At 37.1% G+C, this 21,682-nt stretch overlaps 1 protein-coding gene across 5 annotated transcripts in view; it reads right to left on the bottom strand.

Annotated features, from left to right (window-relative positions):
• ARHGEF4 (Rho guanine nucleotide exchange factor 4) overlaps window positions 1–21,682 on the bottom strand; it is a 503,177-nt gene that overhangs the window by 28,228 nt on the left and 453,267 nt on the right. The gene's annotated exons all lie outside the window — the stretch shown is intronic.

Genomic DNA, 21,682 nt, shown 5'->3' with positions numbered 1-21,682 from the left:
AAACTTATAGAGTCAGTAGAAGACTATATCCATTTAATATAGTATGAAACAATTTAAGTTGGAAGACCTATGTTTGTGTCTAGACTTTGTCACCTATTATTACCTGTTGGACCTTTGCAGATAATTTAGTTCTGAGGTTAACCTCAGGGCCCCTCATATAAAATGGCACATTAATATTTGCCTTACTTTCCTCTCAGAGCTGTATAAAATTATTTATATACACATATACATATATAGATGTATTTTATATATATACATACACATATATGAAGAAAGACAGACAGATAGAGACAGAGAGACAGATAGAGACAAGTAGATAGAGACAAAAAAGAAACTCCTACAGAATCAATATAATATTGAAGGACATCAGTAAATATTTGCAGTTTGACTTTTCCAACTGTCAGTTGCTGGCATGGCACTCTGGGAGTTGTATTAGTCAATGAGAAAAACAACTTTGAGAACTGGGATAAAAATTGAAAAGTATAGTATTTACCTAAGAAGAGAGCACAGACTCTGTAGCAGAATGGCTAGATGAGAGGGAGAATGATTAAGTAGTTTAAGTTATTAATGTACTCATTATGCATTTGAAAAATTAAAAACCAGTGATAGGTGAGTTTCTTCAGCTTTCTAATGTGCTAGAGTTTGGCTCTGAACCAAGTCCTTAGATGTAATCCCTTTTTAAAACCATCTTTTATCTTTTTTTTCCCCACCTCATCACTCAATCAAAACTGCTATCATCAAAGTGACCAATCATCTCTTAATAGCCAAATCTGATGGTCTTTTCTCATTCTTCTCTACTGTATTTGAAGCGGCTGAACCCCTCTCCTTCTGATTATTCTCTCCTTTCTAGGACTTTTCATTTCTACCCATCATCTTTTCATTCTGGGGGATTCTTATATCCCTGTATCCTCCTCTTCCAATTGGTGAATCCTGGACCAGAACCACCATTTAAGGAAGAACTTAAGCTAGTCACATTCACTTTTCTTCTGCCTCTCTTTGGTTTTTTTCTATCCTGTTCCCTGGTTTTTCAGCCCCCATTTATATGTTGTCTTTTCTTACTAGAAGGAAAGTTCTTTGAGGACAGGGACTTTTTTTTCTTCTTTGCTTATTTATATATGCATTCCCAGGGTTTAGTACAATGATATACAATGTAGTTTACATTGGACTTTTTCAATTCCTCATCCTTCTTCTAAAGTTCTCCTCTTCCTTCAAGGTGTAGATTAAATACTTCGTTTTCCATGATGGCTTACCTGAATTTCTCAACTGCGAGTGCCCTCCATTTCTAACTATGCTGTATTTATTCTCTAATTTTTTTAATATATACTTGTGGTCTCTCATTAGAATGTAAAATCCTTGAGAGAAGAATCTGTTCTATTCTTTGTATTTTTATATCAGGATCTAACTACCCAAGTGCAGGGTATATAGTAGATAGTTAATCATTGCCTAAGTGTCAGGATAATCTAATGGAATAACAATCTTTTCTATTAGTCATGAATATTTAGGATATGAATTAGAGACTGGGAAAGAGGAATATATAAAAAACCCAACCAAGCTTAAGTTGGTGTTATGTGAAAGACTAAGAATCCCAATCTTTAAGGGAATATTTAATCTTGTTGAGAAGATACGACTAGTGACATAAAAGATAAAATAACTACAAAACTATATATGATTAAGTGTCAAAATGAATTGTTGATACAATTAATGCCAAAGGAGGGGAAAAGTTGTGTGGCTAGAAGGGTTAAGAAAGTCTTCTTGGAAGGGGGAACTTGGGCAGAGACCTGAGAGAGTTAGAAGTTGGGAAGAGACAGAGAAGGGAAGAACAGAGAGCATGTCAGGGAGGAGAAACAGAATGGAGAGAGACAAGGTTACAGACTAGCTGGAGCTAGTTCTTAAAAGCTATAGGAAATTATTAAAATTTCAGTGTAAGTATGTATACCTCAAAAATCAGCAAACTTTACAATCAGGATTGTTTAGAGTTAAGAAAGTAATAGATTACAATTTAATAATTCTGATTAAGCTTAAAATTGTATCATGGGCACATTCCTACTTCCTTACCCTAGTCTCTGAGAACTGGTTGTGATGCATTTATCAACATAACTCTGGGTAGAATACACAGTGTGTATTGAGATTCAGTGCCTGACTCAATGTCCCATGGATATGCATGGAATAAAAGAATGTGTTGCAGCAAGCTATAGAAATAATGTCACCTACAAGGATAGGATGGGCTCACCTATCTCCACTCTTTACCCCCAAATACAAGACCCCTTCTCACTTAACTATGATAAAATCCAATGACCAATGTTGCTAAATCCTCCTTAATAGGCTGATCCTACACCAAAAAAAGGTCATCTACCTGAGAGCCAGTGTGGCTCAGAAGGTTTTCAGATATGATCTTTGCTGCCTGATAACTCCAGGAAAAATTCCAGTACAGAAGAAAGGTCTGTATACAATATTTATAGACCTGACCAAGATCTTTGATACTGTCAATCGTGAGGGCTTATGGAAAATTATGTCAAAATTCGGTGGCCCAGAGAAGTTTATGAGGATAGCCCAACAATTTCATGCTTGCTTGGGTCTGGACAATAGGCAATTCTCTTGAGCTTTCCCAGTCACCAATGGAGGAAACAAGGCTACCTACTTGCTCCCATGCTTTTTAGCATGATATTTTCAGCCATGTTGTCAAACACCTTCATTGAGGTCAGTTACCTAGCCTGAAGGCAGCTAGTCATGAAGTGGTTAGAGACTGGGCTTGGAATCAGGAAGACTTATCTTCATGAATTCAAATTAGGCTTCAGTCATTCACTACCCCTATGACTCTGGGCAATCAACTTAAACCTGTTTGTCTTAAGTCTCCTCATCTGTAAAATGGAGAAGGAAATAGCAAACTTCTTTGGTTATCTTTGACAAGAAAACTCCAAATGGGGCTATGGAGAGTTGGACATGGCCAAAAACAACTGAACAATTTCCTGACTCCAGTGCCAGCACTCTATGCAACTCATTGTCACCTATCGGCTAGAGGAAAAAGCTTTTTCAATTCATCTGGTTTAATCTTATTTTACAGATGAGAAAACTGAGATCTAGAGAGTTTAAATGACTTATGCTGATTAAACTGATTAAACTCAGTTGTAAGTGGCCAAGTTAGTTTTGGAACTCAGTCCTTCAAGCTTCAGATCCAGTAGTTTTTACTGCCTCATGAATTGTTTAAAAGGTAACACTAGAACCAAAGAGTAAAAGGGAAATAAACTTCCTAACAACAAAAGCTTAAAAAATAAGGCAGCAAGGTGGTTTGGTGGATGAAGTGAGGGAGTCAAGAAGAGCCAAGATCAAATCTAGCCTCAGATACTTACCACTTCCATGATCTACGATTCTGAAATCTCCTTATCCACAATCTGTTAGCCACAATCTATTGGCTTTTCACTTTTTTCTCACCCGTGTTTTACAAAGCCCATTTCTTTTTCTTTCTTTCTTTTCTTTCTTTCTTTCTCTCTCTTTTTTTTTTTTTTTTTTTTGGTTAGGCAATCCTGGGGGTAAGTGACTTGCCCCTCTTTCTCCCCTGACAATAACATTTGAACTCCGGTCCTCTTGACTTCAGAGCTGGTGCTCCATCCACTGCATCATTTAGCTGCCCCCAATGCCTACTTTAGTAGTGTTAATACCACACACTTGCCTAAGCTATGTTAATGGTCTTTGATGGCTGTCCTGCCTGCTTCCTCTACACAGTTCTTAAAGGAGGAAGCCATTTCTGAAAAGCTGACTGCTCGCAATAACCTATTTTTTAATGAGTTAGTCTTTATGTGGCCTTTTTGGTTTGCAACGTGCTTTATCATTACCTCACTTGATCTCTGGGCAGCCTATCTCCTCCTCCCTCTCCACCACCCTTTGCATTAATGGGAGAAATAGGAGCTCCTGGCTGTGCTGCCCAAATGTTCAGTACAGTTCCTGGGGAAGAAGAGGGAGCAATAATATCATTAAATTGAACTTGCAGCAGCCACAAAATCCAACGTCCTTTATTACTTCGGTCTCTAGAGGCAGCTTCTACAGGGTAACACGACCAAGTGTGAATGATCATCTCCTAAGTGTGAGGGGCAGTCGGGATGTCTTCTTAGCTTCATTCTCATACTCTCCTGCCTGCACTTGCTCTGTTTCTTTTCCTTTTCTTCTCTGTCTTCCTGGTCTATCTCTCCAGCTTATTTTAATTTTCTCTCTTTTCCTCCCTTCATCATTCTCTCTCTCTATCTCTCTCTCTCTGTCTCTCTCTCTCTGTCTCTCTCTCTCTGTTCTCTCTCTCTCTCTCTCTCTCTCTCTCTCTCTCTCTCTCTCTCTCTCTCTCTCTCTCTCTCTCTCTCTCTCTCTCTCTCTCTCTCTCTCTCTCTCTCTCTCTCTCTCTGCCTTTCTTTCACTGCCTGCCTGCCTTCTTTCTCAATTTTCTTTTATCAGACTTGGCTTCTGCCCAGAAGACTAGCTAAGGGGACATGACTCATCTCTTTCTTATAATTGTTCAGGCCTCTTCTCCCTGAAGCCCATTTGAATAAGCTCCTATTATAAGTATGCAATGGTCAACATCCCTCCTTCCTTCCTTCACAGACTACTGGGTACCCACTCCCAGGGAGAATTAACAATAATAATGGCAAACATTTACAGGTTTACAAAACACTATACTCATATACACATATAATAATTGCATGTATACAACAATTTTATATATTCATGTAAATGTATTGAATATATTTATATGTATGTAACATATAAGTATATAAATATAAATATAATTATATATATAAAATCTCACTTAAGCCTTATATGAGGTGAATACACATTTTAGTATTTAGTACGCTCATTTTATTGAGGAGTAAATAGAAACTCAGATACATGAATGCAGAATACTGAAAAGACCACTTGGTTTGGAGGTAGAGGACAAGGGTTTGAATCTTACTCTATTAACATGCTTTTAGTAAGCCACACTGCATTGTAAAACATAGTGCTAGATTCTGATGGATTCAAAGACAAAATTGAAACTGTTTCTGTCCTTAAGGAACCTACCTTCTATGGCAGGAGAAAAACATGTACAGATCTATGCAACTCATTGTTGTAAGATATATACATATATTTGCATAAAATCTATACAAAATAAATACAAGATATTTTTTGGGGGAAGACAGAGAGTCCTAGAAGCTAAGGAGTGGTGGTAAGATCAGGAAAAGCTTTATAAAAAAGGCAATGTCTGAGCTTTGAAAGAAACTGAGGATACTAATAGGATAAATTGAGGCAGGAATGCATTCTACGTATTGCAGATAAATTGTACGAAAAGAAATGATATGAGAGCACTAATAGTAAGTGCTATTTGCTAACAGTGTGAGCCTTAATATATCATTTAGGCCTTCAAGGCCTCAGTTCCTTCAGCTATAAAATGATGGATTTGGAATGGTTATACTCTGAAGAATTCTATGACTTCTTCATGGTCATACAGTCAATAAGTATTAGCAGTGGACTTCAAGCCCAGCTCTTTATTGCCTCCTAGTCTAAAACGTTTCCTACTATTCTCACTGTCCTTCCTTTTATCTGGAAGCAGGTAGTAATCTAAAAAGTATGGGCTAAATAATATTCCAGCTATTTTTAGAGAAGTAGTGTATATAGAAAGTGAGATCTGATCTAAAGTTGGAACCAGAATTTGGTGTAGGATTCTTGGATTTGTATCTGACCTTATGTAAATCACCGAAATCTCTGAACACATGTGTAAAAATCACACACACATACACACATATATACACACTTGTCTATATATCCATTCACATTCATATACATCTTTGCTCAGGACAGCTAGATAGAGCACCACACCTGGAATTGGGAAGATCTGAGTTGAAATCTGACTTCAGATAACAAGTCATTTACTCTGTCTAAAATTTTTTATCTGTAAAATGGGGATGATAATTGTTGCCTACTTCCCAGGTACCAAAAGAGTTAAATGCTTAGTATAGTGCATGGCATTATATAAATATTAATTGTTATTATTATGCATTTCTATATTTTTCATTTACAAAATGGGGAATAGGTTTTTGGTGAAGATCCAATAAAATTCCTCATCATACTGGATTTTCAGCTTGTCAACTTTTGCAAATCACTTCATATCTCTAAAAGGCTCTCCTCCCTCCACTCTGTGTGTGTGTGTGTGTGTGTGTGTGTGTGTGTGTGTGTGTGTGTGTATATTCTTGCCTACATTTCTCATCTGTAAAGAGGAGAATAGAGTTTTTGTGAAGATCAAATGAGATTCTATTGTTATTGTTCAATCTGACTCTTCATGACCCCATTTTGGGGTTTTCTTGACAAAGATATCATAGTAGTTTGCCATTTTCTTTTCCAGTTCATTTTATAGATGAGGAAAAGAAGTGATTTTTCCAGGTTCATACAAGTAATAAGTATCTGAGAAAAGATTTGAACTGAGGACTTCCTGACTCTAGGCCTATTGCCCTATCCACTGCATCCTATTTAATTTCCATTTCCTTCTCCTCATTTTACCGATGAGAATCTAAGGTAAATAGGGGTTAATGACTTGTCCAGGGTCATATAGCTAATGTCTAAAGCTGTATTTGAATTCAGATCTTCCTCACTCTAAATCTGGTACTCTGTACCTCCCAGCTGCCCCAAACTTGCATATGATAGATGATTAATAATTGTCTATGTACTTGAAACAAAAGGCGTATATAATGTCCTGTAAGATTTTAAAGGGAGAAATTAATAACTTTCTAAGTGAGAGGATGAAGAACATATGTCAACTGAATGTCCACAATCTGTCTTTAAGTGTTTTTATCAGAAGGGTGGTAAACAAACCCAATCCTGATTTGGGAGAGTAGAGATAAAGGTGGGGAGAAATGATTAGGTTCTTGTAGTTAGGAATTCAATCACTTCCCCATATCAGGCCTGAATCATTGGTCCAACTAATACCTCGTCCTGAAAACTACATGTTAACATGATCAAAAAAAAATTGAAAGGATGGAGAAAATCATCAATGTTTTGTCAGATCCCATATTCCTAAGAATCCTTTGGATATTTCATAGTTGCCTGAGTTTCATAGATGAAGGCAAGGAACTGACAGATAAAGAAGATTAGATTCCTGGCGTACTTATCTTCATGAGAACAGAGAAACAAGTTCGATCTTTAAAAATTATCTGCTGATTTTTAATTTATAAACTTTTTTGTTTTCCTACTGCCATAAGACAAACCTGTAATAATTTTCTCTACCTTATTCACTAAGATATATTTATTGAGTCTTATGTTGGAAATTGGAAAAGGTACAAATTGTAAGGTACAAATTTTTAACCCTTGAAGAATTTAGTCTAAGACCTGGTTGGAGGCCAGAGACATGTCAGAGACATGTGTATATGTATGTGTGTGGCGAAATACTTATCTCTATATACACATATGATATATGCATACATATGAGAAATAATCACATAAATTAGCATATGTTAAGGGTCAAGTGAGTAGTGCTAATAAGAAGTGTTACAAAAATTTAGAGGAAGAGGAATAATTGTGGTTAGAAGAAGTAAGGCAAAGGCTCATGGGGTAAGTGGAATGTGAAGGATGAAAATCTAGCTATGGATAATGATATGAACAAGCATGTAAGGAAGGAAATGATCATACATGGATTATTCATTTTCAAAGACTCATGCACAATAAACCTGGAATGAGCATAACTGAATATTCTTTTATGATTAAGAAGCCACTCCAGAATCCTGTGGTACCTCAGGATCATTACTATGAACACAATTGGTAAGATAACTAGAATTCAATTCTTCAGAGTTTTTAATGACAATTTTTGCTCTTGGGCTTGATTTTTAGAAGGATGAAGCAGATTCAAAGAAAATAAGCTGAAACAACAGAATTCTTTAAAACTTTGAGAGACTTCTAGAGTGGCAAAAAATAGAAAAAAAGGATAAAATACAATGTTGGCAGGGATGTCTTGAAACAGGTTCTCCATTAGTGCAGACTACTGCAAACATTTCAGAGAGCAAAATAGAAAAATGCAATACAAGTCAATGAAAAAAATTAATTATACTTTCTGGCTGGTCAGAGATCTCATTTCCAGAACTCTACCCCCAAAATATCACAAAAGAAAAAAAATAGACCTATATATATATATATATATATATATATATATAAGCATATTTATAGTTACTATATTGATAATAACAAAAAGATTGTCAACAATCCATTAGTCCAATGACTGAAGAATAGATGGATAAATTATGGTATATTAGTGTAATGGACTATTATAGTACTTTTAAAAAACTAAGTATGAAACACAAGGAAATATATAAAGATCTTGGTGAGACATAATGCAAGGTTAGGAGAACTAAAATAGACAGGAAAAAAAAGGAAAGGCATAGAACTTCAAAAGTACTTGGGAAGAGATACAGAAAACATTTTTTGTTCAATTGTTATATTTGGCTTTATTAATTGAAATGCTAAAGCCTTTATGTAGGAGCTAATGTCTTATCTTATGTTTGGGTTTTTTTGATGATTAGTAAGTTTAAAATAAATATTTTTTAAAAGTAGTTGAGTACCAATATCTATCTACAGGGAAACACAGGCCCTGACAAAATAGAGACTATTTTTTCCTTCCTTCCTTCCTTCCTTCCTTCCTTCCTTCCTTCCTTCCTTCCTTCCTTCCTTCCTTCCTTCCTTCCTTCCTTCCTTCCTTCCTTCCTTCCTTCCTTCCTTCCTTCCTTCCTTCCTTCCTTCCTTCCTTCCTTCCAATTTTATTGGAAAACATGTAGTTTTCAGGATAGGGTCTTAATTGGACCCATGAGTCAAGATCCTAATATGGGGAAATGAATGAATCCCTAAGACAAAAGAAAGATAATCAGACTATATTGGTCCTTGGTATATTTATCAACTTAGTTCACAGCTGATGGTTACGGGTTACAACTCTTTGTAGGGAGTTGTAGGGGAGGTCAAACAGGAACATGGGTTCAGCCACAGAAAGCAGGTTAGTTTGGTGAGAGTAAAAATGGAATAAGCCTATGGAAAGACATACCCAATAGACCTGTTGGCCCAAAGTTCATGTTGTATGGATGGAAATGATGATTTGTGTGGGCTGAACCTGAAAAGAGCTGGTCTGTATAATCTGCTGAGAAAAGGCAGTTTCAGATGGGGGTATAGTATAGAGACTTATAGTGTGGAATAAAGGAAGCAGATAGATCTGACTTTGTCTAGTGGATTGAAGGTCAAGTGATTCAAGAAGGTAAGAGATTGGACAGCAGAAGGACTTGCCCAGAATTAGATTTTTACATGTCAGGTAGCATGGAGTGGAGCCAGGAAGAGCAGATTTCAAATGTGGCATCAGAAACTTACTGGCTATTGACTCTGCACAAGTTAGTTCTATTCTACCTCAGATTCTTCAAGAAGAAAATGAGGATAATAATAATGCACCTTATTGTAAAGACCAAATGAGATAATATTTTACAAAGCACCAAGTGCCTTGTTTGTCCTAAAGTTAGTGTTTAATAAAGAAATTTCCTTCCCTTCTTCCCCTTTGCCCCCATATTTTGGGCTAGGAAGTTGGATTTCAGAAGCTAGGAAGAGTGGCAATGACCGAACACCCGATGGGATAAGTCAGTGCCAGAAAGGCTCACAGAAATGATCTAATCCAAATCCTTCACTTTATGGATGAAGAAACTCCCCAAAGGTCACACACTGAAGGTTCAAATCTTGGTATTTTGATTGGCAATCCAATGTTATTTTTTTATGCCATCCTTGTCATAGAACCAAAACTTCATTAATTATCAAGGTCCAGAGTAAGAATAGAATTTATAGCAGGAAAGTGTTAAGTAAAACTATCCTGTAGTTGGCTGGGGATAAAGAAATGTCCCAATTGTGGCCTGATAACTTTTTTTACTGGTGGTAATGGAAAACAAATACTGCATCTGGAGTTCTAGCTAAGACCGGGTTTATAGCTGGGTTCTCTTGGCTTCAGTTTCCTCACTTGTGAAATGAGGGTCTTAGAGGTGACCTCTGAGGATCCCTTTGAGATCTAATTCTATAATCTTATGCCTTTTCTCCATCCTTTTTAAAAAAAAGTGGTTTTTATAATTCTTCAAGTACCCAAATATTGTTATGAGAAAGCAAGAACAGAAACTTTTATTTTTGTCTTTAAAAACATGAAAATAATCTTTTCCATCCACAGTTCTAGAGAAGGATCACTGATGTTTCCGAAGTCCTACAAAATCTTCATTCAGCAAAGAAAGAAGTAGTTACTGTGACTAGATTAGACAATAGGAGGCAGGAAAGTGAATCAGACATTTTTGGAAAGGTTTTCTAATAAGAGCTGAAAAAGAAATGGGGTTGTCCATTAGTCACCAGGAAAATTCATTTCCTTAAAAGAATCCTTTCCTCAAGGAATGTTGCTGAATAAAATTTGAGAGTATTATTCTAGAATTTAACAGATGCCAATCTCCTTGACATTCTTTGCATAGAACACTCCATTTCATGACTCAGGGAGTTTTTATTGACTCCCCCACAGTGTGCCCTCCCCTCCCACTCCATGTCTGGAGGAAATAGAGAGGAATAAGATCGATGAAGCACCTACTATGTGCCAGGCAATGAGCTGACACTTTTTACAAATATTATCTTATTTGATCCTCACAATAACCATGTGAGGTAAGTGCTATTATTATATTCTATTCTCATTTTACGCTTGAGGAAACTGAGGCAAACAGACATAAAATAGCTTGGCTAGGGTCATAGAAATAGTAAGAATTGGAAGAGTCAGATGTTCCTGACTGTACCCATTGTGTTACTAGCTGCTTGGAACTGTTTCTTTCCTTATCTCTAACTTCCTTGGTTTCCTATTAGTCCCAGCTAAAGTCATACCTATTGCAAGAAGCCTTTCCAAGTCTTTAATATTTTTCCTTTAAGATTATCTCCAATTTAGTGTGTGTGTGTGTGTGTGTGTGTGTGTGTGTGTGTGTGTATTTATGACTATGTGTATGTGTGTGGGTATACCTATGGTTATTTATCATATTTACACATAGTGGTCTTCATGTTGTCCTGACCATAATTTGTAACCTCCTAAGAATGGGGATTATTTTTTTCTGTCTTTGTATCCCAGTGTTTATTTAGCTCAGTGCCTGGCATATAGTAAGTGCTTAATTATAGTAGATGCTTAATAAATGCTTATTGGCTTGAATTGACAAAATATTAGGGAAAGGACATTAGATTTAGACTAGTCTAGTCTAACCTTCTTCTTCTTCTTTTTTTTAAAGATGAAAGTCATAAAGCCTAGAAGAGGAGAACTTTATTATTCAAAGTCACTCAATTAACATATAGAAGAGATGGAATGAGAATTTGAGATTTTGAAACCTCTGATCTTTCAATATTATATATCATAGCTTTAAAAAAAGAATCTCTTTAAAATGAAACTTTTTGGCAGTTAAACTGTGGGTTAAACAAATGTTTACTAAATTTAAAGAATCACAAAATCTCAGATCTAAAGGCACCTCAGTGGCTGGCTTAGTTAAACTCCATACCTGAACACAAATCCTCTCTATTAGATACCTGACAAATGGTTCTAAAGCTTTTAGTTGAAGATGTATAGCAAGGAGTGCGGTACTTTTCCAAGAAACCCATTCCATGTTTGGAATTATTATTATTAGAAATTATTAGAAAGTTTTACTTTATGTTGTGCTTATATGTGCCTACATGTTCAGTATCTGCCTTTTGCTTCTGGTTCTGCCCCTTAGGGCAAAAAAACAAGATTAATATTTCCCACATGGGACAGCCCCTCAAATACTTAAAATGAACTAATTTATTATCTGCTTTGGGATCTGGAGTGAGGAACTGGGTGCCAGTATCTATGAACCATTGGTTAAGTCATTTTACACTTCTAACTTCAGTATTTTCATCTAAAGAAGGGGTTAATTATAAGACTTTTAAGGTCCCTTCTATCTCAAAATATATGATTCTATGATCTAATCCTCATATAGCATGAACTCTAATCCTCTCACTATATTGGGAACACTCTTCTTGATACTGTTCAGCTTGCCAGTGGCTTTCTTATCAATCAATAAACATTTATTAAGCATCTACACTGTCTCAGGCACTGTGCTAAGCACTGGGGTTACAAAAAAGAAGCAAGAGTCCACTCCTCCTCTCAAAATATGGAGGTTACATGTCTAATGGAGAAGAAAATAGACAACCAAATATATTCAAAGTAAGCTATACAGGATAAATAGAAAATAATTAATGGAGAGAAAGCACTAGAATTAAAAGGGATTGAGAAAGACTTCTTAAAAAGGAAGAACTTTTTGTTGAGATTCAGAGGAAGCCAGGGAAGTCAGTAGTTGAGGAGGAATGGTGTTCCAGTCAGGGGGACAGATAGAGAAAATTCCCATAGCTGAGAATATGAATGTATACATGTACACATAAATGTGTGTATATGTCACACACATATATAATATTTTTAAAATATAAAAATACGAAGCCCAGAACTGAACATAATGCCACAGAAATTGGCAGAACAAGGGAAACTGGAGTGCAACAATAAGCTTTCTTATTCTGGATATCATATCTTTACTCTCAGAATACATGCATACACATATGTCCAGCAAGGTGACTTTTTCCTCACAATGTGTTTTTTACTTGACATTCTTGAGTCCTGAACAAACTACACCCTGCCATTGTTTTAGCAAAGCTATATAATCAGAGACAGGTGCTTTCTCTAGCTGGAAGCCTTTCATCTGTCTAAGTCTTTTCTTACCCTATCTCCTTGGATTTTGCTGTGGTACCATTTTGTGTTCTCTCTGTCTCTGTCTCTCTCTGTCTCTCTGTCTCTGTCTCTGTTTCTCTCTCTCTCTCTCTGTCTCTCTCTCTGTCTCTGTCTGTCTGTCTGTCTCTCTCTGTCTCTCTCTCTCTTACATATGTGCTCTTGGAGAAATACAGTCTTTGAAAGTTGCTCAGGCTGGCTGGCAGGAAGATGGGACAAGGCCATATCTCCTTATTTTCAGGGTAAGTAAGAAGTACAATGTAAGATTTGGAGCTGAAAGAAACCTTACAGATTCCCTAGATTCAGCCTCCTTTATATATCCAGTTAAAGAATCTGAGGCTCACAAAATGGAAGTAATTTGATCAATGTCATCCATGTAATACCGGAATGGACACTTTATAGTTCTACTGGTTAAATCCAATGCCTTTCCCATGCTAAATCCCATGTCTTTGATTCTGGCCAACTTTCCAATGATTTTCTTATCAATGAATCCATAAATATTTATTAAGCATCTACAATTTATAAGCATCTTTCTGAAACTATCTTAAGAGGAAAGCTACACTGGTAAAGTGAACTGAACTACTTGCAAAAATACTACTGGGAATTTCTACAATGCAGCACTTTTTAAAAGAAAATTTGTCTGATTTTCAGTCTAAGACATAGGAATCCATGAAACAAGGAAAATGGACAGAGTATTTGTAGAAGAAGATGTTTCAGTTTTCTAGAACGATTGAAGGAAGGAATACTCTCTGTCATTTCATAAGGAAGGATTCATTATATGTTACTCATTGCTATGCTTTAGACTTTGGCAAAACAAACAATACACAGGGAGAAAAGCACTGTGTTACAACGAAAGGGGCATTAGTGTAGAAGTCTAGACACCTGGGTTCTAGTTTTATTTCTGTCATTGCTGTGCAACACTGGCCAAGGGATTCAATCTCTCTGGGCCATAGGCTCCTTTCAAAATGGACACAATAATAATTTGCCCATCTACCTCGCAGAGTTAATATTTCTAAATCAATAGATAGGAAAGAATTTTGGAAAGCAGTTTTATCATTGTAGTTATAACAATAATCATCATATAGTTTGCCAATGAAGAAAGCAATGACAATGAGTAATCCCTTTTTGCTGCCTTTGCCAATATAAGAAGCCAAAACAGTGGCTTTCTTTGGCCATGAGCGTATTCAACTTTGCCAAAGTGAAAATGTTGGAAAGCCATTCATTCTTAAGTAATTTTGAAAAAAATGAACTCAAACTCTGTGCTTTCAGGAGAAAGATAACTCACAAATAATGAGCACTTCAGAGGAACAGGTAGGGCAGGGGAAGTGTAAAGCATGGGAATCCCCAAGTCACTGAGGCATGTGTTCTATGATGGCTACCCTAGCCTTGATCAGAAAGACAAGCACAGGTGTCTATATGGCTTCATAGGTCTGGGTCAGGCTCCAATTAAATTTTCTTTCAGAGAGACCATCGAAGTCCATCATTCTTGCAAATGTAAAGACAATTTTTAGATACCTGCTCTTTGCCCCCTCATCTGTTGGATAACCATACCATTTTATAGCTGAAGATTTCTTGGCAGGCTTTTCTTACTAAAGATTTTGAGAATCATATTTTGAGAAGAGGAATATGGCAAAATTGATGCTTTCATATTTCACCTCCTCTTGATTATTTCCTAGGAACAAAATCTACCTGTCCCATATTTAGGCAGTTCCTTAAGCCTCCTGCTCTCCAGTCCATCTTCTACTCAGCTATCAAAGTGATTTTCCTAAAGAGTAGGTATGACCAGTCACTCCAGTGGCTTCCTATAACCTCCAGGATCAAACAGAAAAAAACCCATCTTTTGTATTTTATAATCTGGTCCCTTCTAACCTTGCTAGTATTACATACTTTCACTTATTAGTTTACTTAATGTTTCTTGAACAAGGTCCTTCTTCCAACCCCGTGCTCTTCTACTGACTGGTCCTCAGGCCTAGAATTCTCCCTTTTCTCATTTTTGTCTCTTGATTTCCCTGGCTTCCTTCAAGTTCCAGTTAAAAAAAATCCTATTTTCTACAAGATGCTTTTCTTATTCTGCCTCATAGTGTCTTCCCCCTAGATTATCTGCATTATATTTTGTACATATCCTTGTATATACTTGTTTGCATGTTGTCTCTCCTATTAGATCATGAATTCTGACAGTTGGGACTATTTGTGTGGGTATATATGTGCCTATTTTTGCACCTCAACTCTTATTATCACAGTATCTGGCTTAGCTGTTCAAGGTAGTGCTTAAGAAATTTTTCTTATAATTAAATTCTCTGGATGGAAAATGCCATCATATTCAGAGAGAGAAAACTATGGAGAATGAATGTGGTTTGAAGCATACTATTTTCACGTGACTTTGTTAGTTTTTTTTTCTTTTCATGATTTTTTTCTCTTTTGGTCTGATTTTTCTTGTATAACAAGAGAAATATGGAAATATGTTTAAAAGGATTCCATATATTTAACCTATATCAGATTTCTTGCTGTCTTGGGAAAGGGGAAGGAGAGAGGGAGAAAAATTTGGAATACAAACTCTTACAAAAATGAATGTTGAAAACTATCTTTATGTGTATTTGGAAAAAATACTATTGAGAAAAAATAAATGAAATTTAAAAAATTCTTGTTGTCTTGACTGTACCTCAAATATTTCCTCACCCACATAACATGGAAATGCCATTCCTTTTTGGTATGAAATTGCAGGAAAGCCTTAGAATTTTATTCCTATGGGTTAGATAAAAGTAGAAGGAAAAATAATATCACCAGAAGGCATTTGAGAGGAGAGGGAGGGCTACAGCCATGTGTGCTATCCCTTTCCCATTAAAAGTCTGAGCATAGATTGGTCAAGTTGAGCAGTTTATAATCTCAGAAAGCCAAGAGTAGGACCCTAAGGCACCTAGTGATAGATAAAATCAGTAAAAAGGACTAGAGAAGGGAATACTGGGGTGGGAAATCTACCACAAAAATGAACTTTTCCTTTTATGAGTGGAAATGGTTTAATTAATGCATATTACCCCATAAAATTGGATTACAGAAAGTAACTAGAGTAAGTAGGGAGAGAATAAGATACCTGAGGGAGGAAAAGAATCTGGAATGGAGATAGAACAGGTAACAATTCATTCACTAGTCTCAGGGCTCTCTATCTCTGTTATTTCTACTTTGACATTGTGCATAGAGATATCCCAACTGATTGCAAACATAAACTAACTCTGATTCCAAGAAGAAGGTTAGAATAGGGAGAGAAAATTAGATTGTTTTGGGAGCAATGGCAGGGAGCAAATATGCCTAAAGCTAACTAGACATAATTGTGGTACTAGTAATTTTATGCTTTAGATGTTGATAAAAAAAACTAAGATTTGTGTTTGTTAGGGGTAGAATTAGATAACAATTTATTAGTGAATATATTTCATGTAAACCAGCCTGAGCAGAGAGAAATGAATCAGGGATGAGATGAGGGTTTCCAGCAGTAGAAGGCATAAGGCCTTTGTAGAAAGAGATAGATTTTAAATGATACCATAAAATAAATGTAGAATGGTCTAAAGCTCTCAGGAAGAAATGTCTGGGTGAGAAAGGCAAAGACCATTATCAATCAGGATTCCTTTTTAAAAGTACTGAAGTGAGGGATAAGAATAATATATCTTTTATATGATAACATATTTAAAATTATGCCAACCAATTTATGAGTTATCTTATTATGGGATAAAATTTTGGTATGATAGGAATTTGTCAATTTTATATTTTTTATTTTATTTTATTTTAATTATTCTATAAGTCTCTTTTTGCAAATCCCAAGCTTGTATCAAGTGAATTACTAGAATTCATGGACTTGTCCATATTACAGGTTTAGAAAACTAGAGAAAATTAGATTTCACTAATATTCTTGAAATACAAGTATAAGGGCAGAAACTATGGCCTTTTCTAGATAGCTATGAAGTGCAGGGTTTATTAGCAATAAAAATCTCATAAAGAGATATGGGTTTTTAATGCCAAGTATTGTACTGTATATATGTATGTATGTATAAAGCTGTCAGGATAGAAGACTTTATTTTACATCGAATTTAATACACCAAACATTTATTAGAAACCTGCTGTATCCAGTGTAGTGTTAGGTACCAGGAAAGAGCCAATTTTCAAAAGTTTTCTTTTTACTACTATGAACTTGATGGACATTGTTGTGACCTTCTATTCCTACAACAGTAGGAAATTTGAGGGACATGGGGAGAGTAGTTGGGATGGAGAAAAAAGGCACCAAGCACCAGGTAAGCAGATTGAGCTAAAGAAAAACTCTGGCAATATTTGTCTACTTATTTATATCCTCAAAACATGTGGTCGGGATTTTTACCCTTTTTTATGTTGTTTCCTCCTTATGGTAATATATTCTTTTCTGGCCATCCAAGTCTTACTCATGCATTAAATTACAATTTAATTAAGAGCCATTTTCTCTACAAAGCTTTCCTCTAAAAATCCAGAGAACAATCCTCTCTGTCTCCTGGACTCTCCATAACCCTTATTGCCTGTATTATTCATTGGCTTACATCATAATGTTTTACTCTGAAAAAAACCTCTCTTTTTCTCCCAATTAGAAAGCTATCTATTTTTCCTTGCTATAGTCTTCCTTCTGCTCTGCACAATTTTTGGAACCTTCTCTCTTTAGATTCTAAGTCTAGAAGCTTCTTGGCTAGAAAGTTCCAGTTTCCTAGCTTATTGGTGTTTTTTTTTTTAATCTGTGACTTTAGAAATGGAAACAATCAGACCTAATTGAGGGGGAGTCCCTTTCTTCTTTATAAAATACCTGAATTGCTCTGATGCTTGGTGCCACCTGCTCCTCTGCTTCTGCTTCCTGAGCTGCCTGAGGTGAGTTGTTCTGAAACACAGTCCTAGGAATAACAGTATGAGAGGGGTAGAACCTTTATCCAAGTCTTGGAGTACTTTCTTGCTTGAGTGACAATTGCTAACCTCTTCCTCACCCCACTCCACCTGCCTATCATGGGCTGAAGGCCATCATGTCTGAGGCTCTCTGGTTCTCTCTTAATCCTTTTCAAGTTCCACTTTGGAGGTGTCAATTCCAGTCCCAGTGTGAAGAAGCTGGTAGACTGTCCCAGTTTAAAGGTGTCAGTGCTGGCCCTAGTGTAAAGTGTGTGGTGATAATGAGTAGGTGGTACTTAAAATCCTTCTATTCTTTGTCCCTTGGATATCTCCACCTAAGCCAGATGGCCACATGGCCTTTCTTCTGAGACCTTTCCTTAAATATACCTAATATGTGGATCTGTTGCTTTCAGTATTGATTGGCTTAATTTCTCTGTGCTTTAGCTTTCTCAGCTATAAAATGTATTATCCCCAGTGTGTCTCCCCAAGCATGAATATCATTTTGTTATTTGTTAGTCCAATAGCACTACCTGAACAACAGGAGGTATGATTGTGATGGGATTTGAGGGATGGGGAAAGCAGAATTTGCCCTTGAAAAAATTGGTTTATGAAATTAAATTTCTGTGGCACCTGCCTTCCCTTCCTTTGTGCTTCTTGGACAGAAACTTTTTAGTTTGATGTAATCAAAATCTTCTATTTTGTGATCAATAATGATCTCTAGTTCTCCTCTGGTCATAAATTCCTTCATCCTCCACAGGTCTGAGAGGTAGACTATCCTCTGTTTCTCTAATCTATTTATGATCTCATTCTTTATGCCTAAGTCATGGACCCCTTTTGATCTTATCTTGGTATATGGTGTTAAGTGTGGGTGTATTTCTAATTTCTGGCATGCTAAATTCCAGTTTTCCCAACAGTTTCCTTTGTGCTTCTTGGGAACCCCCTGCTTCCACATTTCTTACTTTTGCTCCTAGAAGCAAGAGGAACACATTTACCCAGACACATTAAGAATTTAACACCTTTAACTGTTTGGACATGTACACATATATTGTATTTAATTTATACTTTAACATATCTAACATGTATTGGTCAACCTGCCATCTGGGGGAGGGAGGTGAGGGGAAGTAGGGGAAAAATTGGAACAAAAGGTTTGGCAATTGTCAGTGTTATAAAATCCCATGCATATATCTTGTAAATAAAAAGCTATAATAATAATTAAAAAAGCATCTAACACATTCCTAATCCCAAGAATATCATTCTAAAACAGGAATGCAGAAAGAGCAATGCTTAGTCCAAAAAAATTAGTGCTAGTGGTGGAATTTTAGATATCAGTGGGAAAGGCACTGGGGAGTCACAACAATAATGGACATTTTGTAGAGTGAATGCTTTAAGGCCTGCAAAGTGTTTTTATTACATTTCCCCTTTTGATCCTCACAACAAACTTGTGATATAACAGGTAAGGAAAAAGAGACTCAAAAAGGTAAGTGTGGAAGGGGGGTGAGATTTGAAGCCATATTTCTCCTGACTCCAAGGCAAGTGTTTTTTCTACTATATCAAAAAATAGAATCTGTCAGGAACCAGCTCCTCAGATCAACTATGCCTATTATACCTATGGGTTCTAACAGCCACCAAATGGTTTGTCATGGGCTTGAAATCCCTATCATGAAGGTCACAAATGAGTCAGTGAGGGCGAGGATTATTAACTACTTGCCCTGTGCCCACTTCCATTACTATACTCTGGTCTACTAGTTTATCTAATTATTACCTTGGGGAGGGCAGGCAGCTTGTGCTGAATGGTTGAGGTATAAGGTTAAGGAGCTTTGAGTTTCCACTGGTCTATAAAGGAGTGATAAATTCTGGAATCATGGATGAGGGAACAGACTTTTCTTTAGAATTGAACACAGGATAGGGAAAATGTCCTATAGAACAATGCATTGCGTTTCTTATGTATTCTTAAAGGATACATGTAACCTTAAAGGATACATAAGAACCTTACTTACCCTTTGCTGCCTTAACCATTCCCCAGTGAACCTGTGGTCTCAGGAGGGTCCTTGTCTACTTCAGGACCAAAAGTCATACCTAGGAGCCTAATTGATTCATTACCAAGTCCCAGAGACATATCTGATGAGCAGCTCAGGGTTAAGTCTTCTGGTGCCCACTGCAGGAAGACTGAGTGGGAGGACATTTTTCAGGGACCAATCTCTCTCTGGCCCCTTGTTCTTACAACTGAGACCCCACCTCACTTCCATACATCAGAAATAGATGAGTTAATCCTTGGCTGCAAATCAGAAAGGCAAAGTGTTTTCAATTTTTCCTATGAAAAGAAATCAGTAATGATAAAAATGAAAAAGCAACTCCCTTCCTGTGCTGTACCACAGTCACAGGTCAGAGATAAAGGAAGGATTGGATGAGAATGTTAATCTCACCTAGACTAATGACTGAAGTATTGTATATGTTTGTGGGTGAGATTTTTCTGTGTGATTTTTTCCAAAAACAGAACTAGCTATCTTGCAAGCCTCAAATGAGCAAAATCCCAGACCAGAAGCACTGAGCTTGTCTCTTGGGAAGAGATTTTAAAGGGAGGCTTCTTCTTTTGTGAGAAAGAAACACATGCATCTGATATTCCACAGACTTGACTTTATATCCCCTCATCCCCTACTCCAAGATTCACTGTATGTAATAGTGAATGGTAATGGTGGAAAAAAAATGAGGGACTAGTAAAAAACAGGTTCTAGTTCTTTTTTAATCACTGTATGGCCTTGAAAAATCCTTTAAACCTTTTTTTAGGCCTCAGTTTATTCATTTGTCAAATGGGAATGTTAATTCTTCTTCTACCTTCCTTAAGAGGGACCAAATGTGTTAGCAATGTTAATGCACAGATGTCTGAGAAGTAAAAAGCGCCATAAAAATACAAAGAATTAGCATTATTATGCCATTTTGCATATTTTCTTCCTAGAAAATGGCACAGATAAAGCACAAAACATGTGGCCTTCTCCCACCTCCACTTTAGCTTCCATCTTCTTTCACCACCCCCTTCCCCAAGACTTCATTCCACTTGGAAACTCCCACAGTTTGAGCAGGGTACAGTGCTTAAAGAAAACAACAAAAAACCACAACTCAAACATCATTATATGTGCTTTTAACATCTATTGAATGAAAGAGAAATTCTCCATGTCTGTGACATCATAGAGTCACACTCTATGTTCATGACATCAGAGAAATATCTTATAGCCCCAATGTCACGGGGGACATTCTTCACTTCCATGAAGTCACGTTCCACACCCACGATGTCACGGAGACACATTCCATGTCCCAAACATCCAAGCCATGCTCCATATCCTTGACATTACAGAGACACAAGATGAGTCCACAGCATCTCAGTGACACACGCCACGCCCATGACATAACAGAGACATGCCCACGATGACCCCTGGGGTGGTTTCTGGGGATGGGCACTGTCCAGCTCAGGATGCTGCCATCATTTGCCTTGGAGAAGGTCTCAGCCCTATGGGTGGTATATCAAGTTGTTCAGGGCAGGAACATATGATGGTAGGAAAGTCTTAGTGTCCAGGTATTTCTGTCCTTGAACTTGACAACAGGCTTTTCTGGTGGGGATGTACAGCTACCATGTACCAATGTCAAGGGGACCCAGAGCCCTTCACATGGAGATCCTGCAGAAGGGGCCCTGAAGGGTCCCTCAGTCATTTTATCGGGCCCCAGTAGGATCTTTTAAATCCAGTACACAATTGTCATAACTCTTGACACCGGGCCCATCACAAATGGGCACCTATGATGAGGTCTTGGCTTCCCGTTAGCTGTTTGTTTGCCACTGTTTTACCATGCTTCTCCACACCCCTACTCCCACAATACCCACCGAGGCAGGAGTGCGGTTAGTGCAGTGAAGGCAACCCAGGCCCAGCAGAGTGACATGCCCTCATCATGATTTCTAGAGCCCTGGCCTAGGGAAGATGCTGGTGGAGGGCAGAGTGTGGCTTAAGATACCTTCAGCAAAGAAGCTCTTGGTTAATAGCAGTAATTGAT

This window comes from Sminthopsis crassicaudata, chromosome 3, assembly GCF_048593235.1.
Source record: "Sminthopsis crassicaudata isolate SCR6 chromosome 3, ASM4859323v1, whole genome shotgun sequence".
Lineage (NCBI taxonomy): Eukaryota > Metazoa > Chordata > Mammalia > Dasyuromorphia > Dasyuridae > Sminthopsis > Sminthopsis crassicaudata.
The sequence above is the reverse complement of the archived record's forward strand: the minus strand, read 5'-3'. Positions and strand labels throughout refer to the sequence as shown.